Raw genomic sequence first — 13,387 nt, 5'->3', positions numbered from 1 at the left:
GACGCTTCACTGTGCAGGACTCCAGCTGAAAACCACACAGTCCAGAAATACATCATGGGGTACTTCTGTGCATTTGAATCAATAGCTTTGCTCTCTTTGACATTTGTGAATGCATGTAATGTTTTACGTGTGTGTGTGTGTGTGTGTGTGTGTGTGTTTTATTCAGACTCCGGCCTCTGTAGTTCACCTACAGCAATCCTTGAAGTATATTTAGTAAATTTTGTTTACGGACTCCGGTTCTCTGTAGTTCATCTACAGTTTTTTTGAAGTATCTAATGGTGCATTTAAAAAACAGAACATTCTGTTGAAAATACTCTAAGAGAAGATGTCTTTGTGAAACACGCATCTGCGTTTATTGTTAAAAAAAAAAATGACAGCAGAATAAAAGCTGCTGTTGCCTGAAATGTCCTGATAATGTATATCATGTATATCTTAATATAACTGTTGTTATATTTTGTCCCTTATAAAGCATAACATCATGAGCCAGGTTGTTTTTTTTTTTTGGTTTGTTTTTTGTTGAATGTGGGAAATAAAAAAAAAATGAAGTTTGATATTGTCTAAATTATTTTGGGGTTTCCAGCTTTAAAAGAGAAAATGAAAACAATCTATTACCGACACTTTAAAAAGACAAAGATAGAATATAAATTCTGCTTAGATTTGCATTAAAGACCCCAGTGGGCCTCAGCTGATGGCCGCTCACACTGAGCCTGGTTCTGCTGGAGGTTTCTTCCCGTTCAAAGGGAGTTTTTCCTCTCCACTGTCACTACAAGCATGCTTTTCTTGGATAGAAAACTTTGACTCAATCTGACTGGATGATCTGGTGAACTGGAAAATGCCTTGAGACGACGTTTTGTGAATTGGCAGTTAAAAAATAAGCTAAATTTGATTGAAAGTAACTTTTTTCTCATCATCTGACTTTAAATTAGGCTATTTTTTTTTACTGTTTCAGGTCAGCTAGGATTAAAAAAATAATTATTTAATGTCATATTTTTTTGCCAGGAAATACAAAGTTTACCAACTTTCTCTAAGCATTTGATATCAATACTTTTGAAACTATAATAATTCGGGTAATTATGTTGGTTTTTACTTCTAGGGACATCTCACACTATTTCACTGGGATCAAAATGATTTATTTTACATTGAAATATGAAAGGTCAGAAATAAAAACTGGGTTTAATCTAAATTTCTTCCACTGGTGTTCCCCAAGGATGTATCCTCCTCCTCCTTTATTTGTTTTAGAAATAACTGACTGCCAGAGCATAATAATAATAATAATAATAATACATTTTATTTAACAGCGCCTTTCACATCCAGTTTATCCACTCTCCTTGTGTCAGTCCTTCCTAGAAAGAACTCTGAACATGGCTTGATAGAGACGGACTCTTTAAATTGGTACAAAGCCTCTTTTTAACAGCAGTTTTTTAAAAGCTGATCTCATACAGGAATGGCAGTGAAACTAGAAAACAAATGTTCACCAAAAAGGATTTTTTCCAGATCTCATGTAAATCTCAACCATCTGATGAACGTTCTGCAGTTTGTGGTCAGAATAGATGTAGGATTATTGGACTGGGTTGCATCTTCAGATTCTAGAGACAACTTTCTGCTCTGAAACAAAAACTAATAATTTTATAAATGAAATCAAAAACAGATAAAAGGAGAAAATTCATGAAAGATTCTTAGCAATAAGAAAAAGAAACATCTTTTTGTTTTAGGCTGTAGATAAAGTTTTTTTTATGAAGAAATATGAAGAAAACAAAAGAATTTTGCATCGACTTTAAAAAAAAGGCCTAAAATGATCCCTTTAGAGATAATCTATTCAAACTATCGAGCCGGTTTCACTGTGATTTTATTTATTTATTTTTAAATGAGTTTCAAGCCGCAGATGGAGTTGGCTGACAAAACTTCACACCAGCGTCTAAGCTTTCATCAAAATCTTTACCCAATAATATTGTTCTATTTAAAAATACATATTTTATTGAGTCTGTTTTCTTTTGTCTATCCTTCACTTTCTGTTAAAAAGAAAAATCATCTATTGGAAACACATTTAGTAAAATTGCTGAAAGATGAAAATCACCTTGAGATGACTCTCAGTCATTCATTATATCTAAAGGCTTCTGTTTGTTTCAGCACACCACTGAACATTTCAACAAAAGGAGACGTCTTTGTCTTTAAGCATATTTTTACAACAGTATTCTGAAACTTTATGTAGCTTTTTAGTAAAATAGCATTGGCTTCTTCCTATCTGAGCGGCATTTCAGTCCAGTTATTAAAGTATGTCTGATTCTGATGATGGTGGAACATAAAGGCGATTCATCTATCTTTATTCAGAATCTTCACAATGTTTTTAGCGGTTGATTCATATATTGTACCTAAAGACTCAGTTCCCTTCCAGAACAGAGTTATATCTGCATTCAGCTATCTAGGAATTTGAACCAATCACTCTAAATTTGAAGACAATTGTTTTTTCATAATAATTTTATTAGTCATAGATGACCAAAAAGGTTATGCGTTTTTTTTTGTTTTTTTTTTACAGAGTATGTAAATATCTAGTTTTAACTGTCTCTTCAAATGAGATAAAAACTAACAGAAAAACAAACAGCTCTGGTTAAAGACTCCTCCCTGTTTCCAATACGCAGGCCTTACAGTGAAGGCTCCCAATAACTCGCCAATAACACTCGGTGACCCCTGATGTAAAGAGTGCAGCTAACATGAGCGGACACATCTAGCTTTTATTGCAGGAATTAACTTTAACTAGCATGCACTTCTGCTGCCTCTGTTCTTTAATTAGTATGGAAGAAAAACTGTCCAATTGGAATCTGCCTTTTGTTGTGCACCGAATTTTAAACACTGAATTTCTTTTAACACCGAATTTTAAACACTGAATTTTCTTCCACATTGACTTCCTTGCTCTTTTATATGGAGAAAATTCACCTGCAAAAAAACCTTTTGGTGAACTCTAGCCAAAGCAATCTACACTTAATGCAGCTGAGCAGCTTCTAGGAAGTGAAATTAGCTAATTTAGTCAGAAAAAAAAAAAGTTTGCCACCGGCCGCTTCTTCCAAATCAAAGCAAGAGCCTTGGTAGATGGTAGGGGTGTGCAAAATAATCGTAATGATGATGCATCGTGATTCTAATTTTTGTGATCTACTGCATCGATTCTTGACGCCAAGTACCGATTATTAATTTAAAAAAAATGAATAAATAAAATTGCATGAATGGTTGGCGAACATCAGCCAAAAACAAGTGTAATACAACTTTTAGTCCAGTAGATGTCGCTGCGGATGTGTTGACGCACACTGCCTTGTGTCACAAGCATTTCCGGACGCGGGATACTGCGCCGAGTCATTAAAAAACAAAACATGGAGGAGAAAATATTGCAATGCATCGCAATAATTCAAGTATCGTGATACATCATGATAGAATCGCATTGTGACTTATTTAGCAAAACCCACCCCTAGTAGACGGGGGTGCTGAACTAGCTATGATCAGCTCAGTTATTTCACCCAGTCCGATCAGATGGCTGTCTATTAGTAGCTACCTAAAGTTTTGTAATCATGTCTATTTAACAAGAAAAAACTCCTCATTCAGCTTTATTCAGCCAATAACAAAGCTATGCCCATGAGTCACGTGACCAAATGAACACATTTCATTGTCTAGAAGCTGCTCAACTGCATCGATTGTAGATTGCTTTGGATTTTCACCAAAAGGTCACAAATTTGAGGTCGAATTTTTAGCAGCTGAATTTTTTGCAGGCAAATTTTTACCAGATAAAAATTCAGTGTACAAGAAAAGGCAGATTCCAATGAGAGTTTCTCCCATAACTAGGATCCCCTACCAAACTGTATATTCCTATTATTTTAAACACAACCCATCAGTTAATGATTTAGTCATACACTGTGAAAACGATCTAGAAATAAGTAAAAAGTTCTTAAATTAAGTGTATTTACCCTTAATTTGAGTAGGAAAATAAGATGATTTGCCAATAGAATGAGTATTTTTACTTATAAAATTAGATATTTAGATAAAATGCACTTGAAGTAAGATAATGCAATTGTGTTTCCTTATTATAAGTGTAAATTGTCTTGTTCAATTGGCAAAATGTCTCTTTTACCTCCTAAATTCAAGAACAAATTCACTTATTTTAAGAAAAAAGGACTTATCTACGGGTAGATTTCGATTTTTTAGACACAGCAGCACGGCTGTCATTTTTATTGGGTCTGGTGTTTTTCTATTACTTTGCTACTTCTTGTCTATATATTCTAGGCTTTTAGAAGTATAATTCTACCCAAAATCTTTAATTAATGTGGAAAAAAACCCTGAAAATTTGCTATAAGCAGCAGTTTTTTCCTGTTAAAGCTCACTGAACCCCCTGAATGAACATCTTAATCCAAAAGAAACAGCACACTGCAAAAAATTTGAATCTATATCCGTCAATTTTTCTTAAATTGAGGAGGAAAGTAAAACATTTTGCCGATGGAACGAGACAATTCACATCTAAAATAAGAAAGTACAATAGTATTGTCTTATTTCAAGCGCATGTTATCTAATTATCTTATTCTAACAGTGAAAATACTCATTCCATTGGCAAACTATCTCACCTACCTACTCAAATTCAGGGTAAATACACTTAATTTAAGAAATTTCTACTTATTTCTAGATCGTTTTTCCAGTGCAAGATAAACAATCTCTTGTCATAACGAACCTTGATCTCCACACTGAAATAATCCAAATCTAGATAAGTCATTTTTTCTTAAAATAAGTGCATTCGTTCTTGAATTAAGGAGGTAAAAGAGACATTTTGTCAATGAAACAAGACAATTTCCATTTAAAATAAGAAAACACAATTGGATTGTCTTATTTCCAGTGCATTTTTTTTTTATTATCTTATTTTAAGAGTTAAAATACTCATTCCATTGGCAAACTGTCTAAGTTACCTACTCAAATTAAGGATAAATACACTTAAGTTAAGAAATGTTTTAATTATTTTTACGGTAGATTGTTTTTCCAGTGCAGTAAAATATGCAAAATACAGTTTTATTCCCTTTTATGAATTGAAACATAAGACGAAAACTATTTTATAAATCAGCTGTAGTGTGTGAAACTATTTGGAAAGCAAGCAGTCGGCTGAATGCTGGCTGCAGGTCGCAGCTGGAGGCTTGGATGACGTCCCGCCCAAAGCACACCACGTTCAAGAGCTAAGTTGGAACGGGTGACTAATATTAGTCAGCATAACAACTTGACATCTGTGTCACTGTTTTTATTTGACATGTTTTAAAAATGTACATTTAAAAGGTTTCACTTTTTTCAGCTGCTCAACACCTTATCAATTTAATCTTTATCTTGATTTTTTGGTGACTACGGTTTAATAAATTTAAATCAAAGTCTCATAAAATTGGGATTTTGTAAATAGGTTAAACATTGGAAGCTAATGGCGTCACACCCCAATCATCTAATTAGCCCGAAAAACACCTGAAGAGGTTTTCTAAGCCTTTAAATTACCTGGAGGCGACAGAACTGTTCCAGACGCTGGATGTTCACAGTGTTTAACCTAAAGAAATGAATGGAAAGTTTAGTGGAGGGAAAACGTATGGTGGGAAAGGTAAACCAGCAGCCTTGCGAGNTTATTTTTACGGTAGATTGTTTTTCCAGTGCAGTAAAATATGCAAAATACAGTTTTATTCCCTTTTATGAATTGAAACATAAGACGAAAACTATTTTATAAATCAGCTGTAGTGTGTGAAACTATTTGGAAAGCAAGCAGTCGGCTGAATGCTGGCTGCAGGTCGCAGCTGGAGGCTTGGATGACGTCCCGCCCAAAGCACACCACGTTCAAGAGCTAAGTTGGAACGGGTGACTAATATTAGTCAGCATAACAACTTGACATCTGTGTCACTGTTTTTATTTGACATGTTTTAAAAATGTACATTTAAAAGGTTTCACTTTTTTCAGCTGCTCAACACCTTATCAATTTAATCTTTATCTTGATTTTTTGGTGACTACGGTTTAATAAATTTAAATCAAAGTCTCATAAAATTGGGATTTTGTAAATAGGTTAAACATTGGAAGCTAATGGCGTCACACCCCAATCATCTAATTAGCCTGAAAAACACCTGAAGAGGTTTCCTAAGCCTCTAAATCACCTGGAGGCGACAGAACTGTTCCAGACGCTGGATGTTCACAGTGTTTAACCTAAAGAAATGAATGGAAAGTTTAGTGGAGGGAAAACGTACGGTGGGAAAGGTAAACCAGCAGCCTTGCGAGGATTGTCCATTCAATTAAAACATTTAACGATTCCTTGGAGTGATCATAGATGACAAGATTTGCTGGAAGCCTCATATAAAACACATCAAAACCAAACTGTCCAGAAGTATTTCAGTACATTCTGGATTCCAAAGTACTTCACATCCTGTACTGCTCACTACTGTTACCTTATTTGAATTACTGTGTCGAGGTTTGGGGAAACACTTAACACTCACTACAGCCACTAGTCATAACGCAAAAAGAGCAATAAGAATCAATCACAACGCCAGACTTCGGGATCATAACTCATTATTTCTAAAATCTAAATTGCTAAAATACCAGGATTTAATAGAATAACAAATTACAGTATTCATGATCAAACTAAGACGTAGCCTATTGCCTGGGAATATCCAAAAGATGTTCTCTGAAGGGGAGGGAGGGGACGATTTAAGGGGAAATTTTAAGACTAATAGAGACTAATTAGCGGAGTTAAATTGTGGAACAAACTGAATGAGAACCTACACTGCAAAAAATTGAAATCTAAATAAGTTTATTTTTCTTTAAAAAAAGAGCATTTCTTTCTTGAATTAAGCAGTTAAGTGCTACACTTTTCCAATGGAATAAGGCAATTTACATCTAAAATAAGAAAAAACAATTGCGTTGTCTTGTTCCAAGTGGATATTATCTAATTATCTCATTTTAAGAGTAAAAATACAAATTCCATTGGCAAATATTATTATTTACGTGCTTGAATTATGCTAAATACACTAATTTTAAGACATTTTTACTTGTTTCCAGATCGTTTTTTGCAGTGTAAAGCAATACCCGAACTTATTCCTTTTCAAAAAAATGTACAAAGAAATTATTTTCAAAAGGTATAGAGAAGCATTATGGAAAGTTTTGTTTGTGTTTTTTTTTTTATTTGTATATATATTTATCTATGTATATGTGTAGGCAGGTATGTATTTATATGGATATATATATAGCAACATAATTATAAATATTGTAAATTGAAGAAATACAAGAATTAAAGGGGTAGGAGCACAGAAGTTTTACTTCTTCCTACTGCTTTTCGCACATATAATGGAGGTATTTTAACTTAGGAAAGAAGGGTACCTTGTTTGTTGTTTTTCTCTCCAATGTTTTAAAACATTGTTTTATTTTGTTTGTTTTTCTCTTGCATATTTAAAATAAAGAATAATAATAAATAAATAAATAAATAAATAAAGGAGCTTCACAAGGTTTTGACTGTGATGATTCAGGTTTCCTCCTGGTTTCTGAAATCCACTGGTTTTAAAGTACTCTGACAAACTGTATGATGATTACAAATCCTGACATCCATGTTTTAAAATGTTTTTTTGAGCTTACATAAAACAGGAAATAAAGGCTCTGAATGTATCAGGATGCGTAATGAATTTATAAATGAGTTTTACCTCAAAGGGAGGATCCCTGCAGCTTGTTTTTAATGCAGGGTGTCTCTGGCTCTGCAGACTACAAAGGGTTTTTAATGCGCAGAGAAAGACAGTAAACCCATAAAACAGTTTGAGTGACTTTAAACCATCTTTCCTCTTCATAACAGCTTTCATTCTCTCCATGCTTCACATTTCTGTGCAGCATTTAGAGAAAAGCTGTGGCAGGAAATGAGGAAATACGCTCGCTGCCTTGTAATTAGACCTCGACAAACAAGACGCACCCTAAAAACACTCGGCTGGCGGGAATACAGCACAGACCCCGTTTAGGAGAAAAAAACAAAAACAAACATCCAATATCTCCACACATTTATTGCGCTGTAATCTCATCATCGTGAGCGGTGACACAAAGCTTCATTTTCTATTTCACAGAGCACAAAGAAACTTGAAGCACGGCCAGAAAACGACAAAAAGAATGTGCAGAAAGGCCAAAGTGGCAGAATATATTTCTCCATCTAAAGCTTTAAAACATTGAACTCATCTAAGACACCAAAGCAGAGATCGTCTGTAAAGCAGAGTCCCAGGAAGGAGAAAGTAGCCCGAAAAAAAGAAGATAAAACTGCAATCAAAGCAAGATGAAGGTTCATGATCCAAGTTTAAACCATACAGATAATATTTTATCATTTTGTCTGAATAAGGTTGGAACATGATAAATATTTACACCCAGATGTCCACCAGTGATCCCATTTCCACCCGGAGATAAAAAGTCTCTGATGTTTGGAGACGCTGCTGCTGTTATTAACGATCCTGCTTTGAATTATTGTCCAATCAGAGCAAAACATCCTTTTAAATCACATTCATCTACTGTTCAGCTTTAGATTTGATTTAATTTTACATGTTTGTTTACATATGACCAAAATAAAATAAAAAAAGGGGGGGGGGGACTGCTGTAAAGATGCAGACCAATGGATTTTTTTTAACTTTACTAGCATTCAGGAAAAAATATCAAAAAAGGAATAAAATAAATGTATGCAGATCAGTGGAAATGTGTTAAATTAATCAGCAGGGATAAAAAGGGTGTGACTGATGTGATGCTGAAGGATTTTCCACTAATTAACGTTTTTATTTTTGATTAAAATCAATTAAAAGATCAAAGTGCTTAGAAACAAATGGATAAATAACTGATTTAAGTTTCCATCTAAACCGTTTTAGAAATTAACTTTATACTGAAGGAAACTCTGTTTTAATTCAAATAAAAAAAAAATTTAGATTCTCAAGGAAAATTAGAAATCAAACTATTTTAACCAACTTGGTAAATTTAGAGAGAAGCATGTAAAGAAACCAGCTTCTCCTCTTGATGGTCACACTGCTGTGGGGCCGTTCTTAGACCAGTACTGGAAGCTGGTCTCATACAGACCGCAGGCGGGGCGTCCCGTCCTCTCCTCTCTAATACTGGAGGTTTTCTCAGATAGAGGACGGACATCTTGGACGATAGAATTGGTTTGTTTTAGAAAAGAGAAACTGTGATTCCTGATTAATTGAAATCATCAATCTATGCACTGGATGTTGTTTCCAAGTTTGAAGACGTTTCTCTTCCATCCAGGAAGATTTTTCAATTCAAAATGTCAGAAAAACTGTTTAGTTCCAGGTTTTATAGAGCGGACCAAAACAAAGCCTGGTTTTAGTTTAGAAAACATGCAAATAGAAACGGATGAACGGGTCCCCCCCTTTGGAATGGGGGTCGTTTGGCTTCTTTGTTAGCCTGCAATGCCCCATACCTGTCTATGTCTCTGAAAGGGGGGGGGAGGTAGTGATGATAGCTTCCTGGATGGGAGCGAAACGTCTTAAAACATGAAGACAGAGTCCAGTTGATTGTTTTTGAACTTTTTTGGAACAAACAGGATCTGTTAAGATTTTCATGTTAAATGAATTTTAAAGGGAAATAAACAGGCTTTCCATCAATATTAGAGCATCAAACAGGCCTTTTTGGTTTAATATTTGATAAGTTGATATATTTAAGGTACTGAGCATTTAAAGTCTAGCATCAGGCCCCGCCCACTGAGGGATTTACCCAGATACTACTCCAGTATGGGTTCGGGTTTTTACCTGATTTGCCTGGCAGGGGAAAAAAAAGATATTTTTCTTTAGTTTTTTAATAAAAATAGATCAGAAACTTTAATTTCAAATGGAGGGAAAAAGCAGAACGATTCTAACTGTTAAAGTCTTCTGGAAATGATTGTTGGTCAATTATTGAGCCCAAAATAAAATCATTAAACTTAAATCTGCAGCTGATGAAAAACTAGCAAATGCTAAACAAATATTCTTAACTGTAATAAACCATGAAATAAAAAAACAGATTTAAACGTTTTGTTTAACATTTATAGATCTGTGGTGATGGAAGAAAGCAGCTGCAGCCTCAGATTGTTCTCAGCATCTTATCAGAAATGTTTGCTTTTCTTTATCAGGAGAATATTTGACAGATTAAGAACGCTTCCTGACTTCTAGGAAGTGATCAGCGGACATCCTCCACCTCGTCTTCATCCTTTTTCTGATCTTCTTCATGATTCCTCTGAAAAGATTCACTTCTTTGCTTTGCGGAACAAAAACCAGCGGAAACTGATCGCCTTCTGAGAGTCTCTGTGGATCCGACTGGTTCCCAAAAAGAAAAAAGAAGAATATGCAGACATGTTCTTCTTTAAAGCAGTTTATTTTTCCTCCAGCTGGTGCGGTGACAGCTGCTAAAGCCCCCCCAGCCCGCCGGTCCGCTGCTCAGGTGCGTGTGGTCTGTCCTCCAGTCCAGACTGCTGGCATTTTTTCTGTCATTTCAGATAACAGACAAAAAAGAAAGAGAGCCCCTGTCTGAGCCCTGACCTCTGACCTCTTGATGCCGCCTCTCATACGCCGCCCCCCCCCACAGACCTCTGGATTCGCTAACAGTGTGAGTTCAGGTCAGGAGGGTTTTGGACAGTCCTGACGTCTGGAGGACTCGTTCCCGCCTGCGACCGCTTTCCCCTCACGTCTCCTCCTCGCTCTCTCTCTCTCTCTCTTTTGCTGGCTCATTCTCTCTGATGCTCGCTCGCTCGTTCAGCCCGGGCCCAGACTCCGATCAGCGTCTCCTGGAGGAAAGAGCAGGACAGTTACTGTAGACGAGCAGAGCTGCAGCTTAAAGCGCAGACAGCAGCTTGTAGAAACTCCTTCAGCTGCGGTTTATAACGTCGTTTCTACAGAGGCTGCAGAAGAATTAAAGAGGAGTTCAGACAGCAACTTCTTTCTTTTCTTTCCTAGATCCACTTTCACATCTCATAAATTTCTACATCTGAAGCGGAGATTTAAAAGCAAAATGGTTTGGGAGGAAAGATAAATAGTTTGAAAACCTAAACTCTGGCATCTAAAGCAGGAAGGAAAGATGTGATGAAGGAGCTGAAAGGAAAACAAAGTAAAAATATGAGGATATAAGAATTAAAAATGTCTGGTTGGCTTCCATGGAGCAGCAAAGATCTGGAAAACCAGATAAAAAGCCAAACAGCTGCAGTTAAACAGACACACAACAGAAGCAGAGCCCAGTTACTCTTAAACAGTCATTAATGTTACAATATCTCGCCGTCTGGGTTCTCCTCGCCGTCTCAGATGCTCGGCTTCTGGTCTCTCTGCCTGCCTTGGGCCTCCTGCTTTTCCTTTATTGCACTTTTCTTATCTAAACGAGGCCCCAGGGGCGTCACATTCTCCTGGTTTGCTTCCTGGCAGCTCTGGACGCCTCACCTTCCTCCAGTTTTGAAGATGAGGTCGGCGTTGGGAGCGCCTTTCGGGTGCTGGTAGCGGGGCCGTCGCTCTCGGTTGGTGTTGGCTGGCGCCGGACGCTGGGCGAAAGATTGCATCATCTCTGTAAGACGCACAGAACGGAGGGATCAATGAAACATTTTGTTGGTTAGTCAAATAACGAACTCATCAAAACAAGGTTCTGGTTTTCCTGGCGGGCCTCCAGGGGTCCTGGTGGCGTACCCTGATAGTCCTCCTGCTCCTGCCTCTCGTTGATGTCCAGGGTGAGCTTCTTCATCCTCATCCGCTCCTCCTGCTCCGCCTGCTGCTGGTTGAAGTGGTTCGCCGCCAGGTGGGACGACAGCGGGACATTCAGGATCTTATACTGTCAACCAGGAGAACAGGCGTCAGAAGCCGCTCATGCCGCCATCCATAACACTTCCTGCTATTCGTTATGCCTCTAATGTAAAAAAGGTCGAACTGGTTCATCTGTCGGCTGACTTTTAGGCCAATGTTTGTTTTTCTTGTATCGTTGTTTTGCCAATGATAACTGTTAGAAATATTTTATTTATACTCCGTTTGTGTTTCATGGGTTGTGTTCTAATGAACTGTTATGATGTATAATGTGTGATNCCCTTCCCCTTTAGTTAAACCTCAGCTGGTGTAATTAGGGACATCCCCCGACTTCAATAAATAGCGAGCAGAAAGCTGAAGACCGGCAGAGTGGCGTGGAGATTGTAAACTCTGCAGTCTCCTTCCTCTTCTCCTCGCGAGTAAAACTAAATTAATTGTCTCTGTGCCTTCTTTCTTTCCCTGTATGGATGTATGATGTTTCAGGTGCTTAGACCTGACATTAATCGTAAATGTTTTTTCACGTTTCAATGAAATGGAAGAAGCAGCAATATCTCCTTTAACATCGGCACCAGTTGTTGGTAATTAGCCTGATTTCAAAGAGGCCTCCTACTATTTTTCATCACAGCTGGAGATCATTAGCTAAACTGTAGCTCAGGTAAAAATCTGCTCTTCATGATGACTCATTATCATGAATTGTGAAAGGATGGATCGACAAACGGTGCTTTTTTTTTCTGTGCATGAAGCTGCAAATTCGCTGTGTGCATATTAATTATATTTTCTATTTTCTTTCTCTTTTCATTCACAGGTTATGGTGGAGTGGATCATAACAGGGAACTAAATGAAAGATGTTGAGTCATTTTCTGGAGCTATTTAGAAAAACATCTGGAGCTTCAGCTGATATTGTTTCAAGTAATGTTTAAGCTCTGCTTTATGTTTGACTTTTTCAGCCTCTCTGGCTGCTGGGAGCAGACGTTGGAGAGCAGGCCTTTAGCTAGGAATATTTCATAGGGCGTACACCTCCGTGTTTCAAATCTTTAGGCTTTGCACGGCGTAGGGGGGTCCAGGGTATCCTCCCCAGGAAGATGGTGATTTCTACAAGGTCAGACCCTTGTAGAATTCCCCATATTCCTCATTTGTGATGTCATCAGGGTTCCTGGTCCAGATTTCGACTCTGAAATCCTATTTCCTGCATTTTGAGGTTGAATGCAGCTAACCTTATGTCTTTGTTCCAACACTATTGTCCTGATAATGGGAAGTATTTGTGCTTGATTAGAGGTGGAAATTTCATAAGGAAGACATGAGATCATTTTTAGGTACAATTTTATGTTTCATAGGTAATTCAAACAATCAGAAAGTCTAATGCTACGTTCACACCATCAAAAAAGCGTCTGCTGCTTCATTTCTGATTCGGCATTAAGATCAGACGTCCAGTAAGTTGTGTCCAGATGCGTCTGCTGCTCCTGTGATTAAAGGCAGAGAGCGGCGTTGCTACGGTATATTAGCTGTGATCAGCGGATAAAAAGTAGTTTGAATGTATTTTGAAGTGAGAAAGTCCAGGCGCTGCGCTGTCACTGGGAATCCCCAGCAGCAGCTGCCTCAGGCCCGCTCGCCTCTCCAGGGTTTTCCCC

At 37.3% G+C, this 13,387-nt stretch overlaps 1 long non-coding RNA gene across 1 annotated transcript; it reads right to left on the bottom strand.

Moving 5' to 3' along the window:
* Positions 1 to 9,877: 9,877 nt before the first annotated feature.
* Positions 9,878 to 11,788, bottom strand: LOC107090516. Its single transcript, XR_001481484.1, has 3 exons — positions 11,649 to 11,788; positions 11,409 to 11,529; positions 9,878 to 10,765 (listed from the first exon to the last, which is right to left on the bottom strand). It is a non-coding gene; the product is annotated as an uncharacterized LOC107090516 (long non-coding RNA).
* Positions 11,789 to 13,387: the final 1,599 nt, after the last annotated feature.

Source organism: Cyprinodon variegatus, unplaced genomic scaffold (assembly GCF_000732505.1).
Source record: "Cyprinodon variegatus isolate N-32 unplaced genomic scaffold, C_variegatus-1.0 Scaffold298, whole genome shotgun sequence".
Taxonomy (NCBI): Eukaryota; Metazoa; Chordata; class Actinopteri; order Cyprinodontiformes; family Cyprinodontidae; genus Cyprinodon; species Cyprinodon variegatus.
Note: the sequence above shows the minus strand (reverse complement) of the source record. Positions and strands in the feature narration are given on the sequence as shown.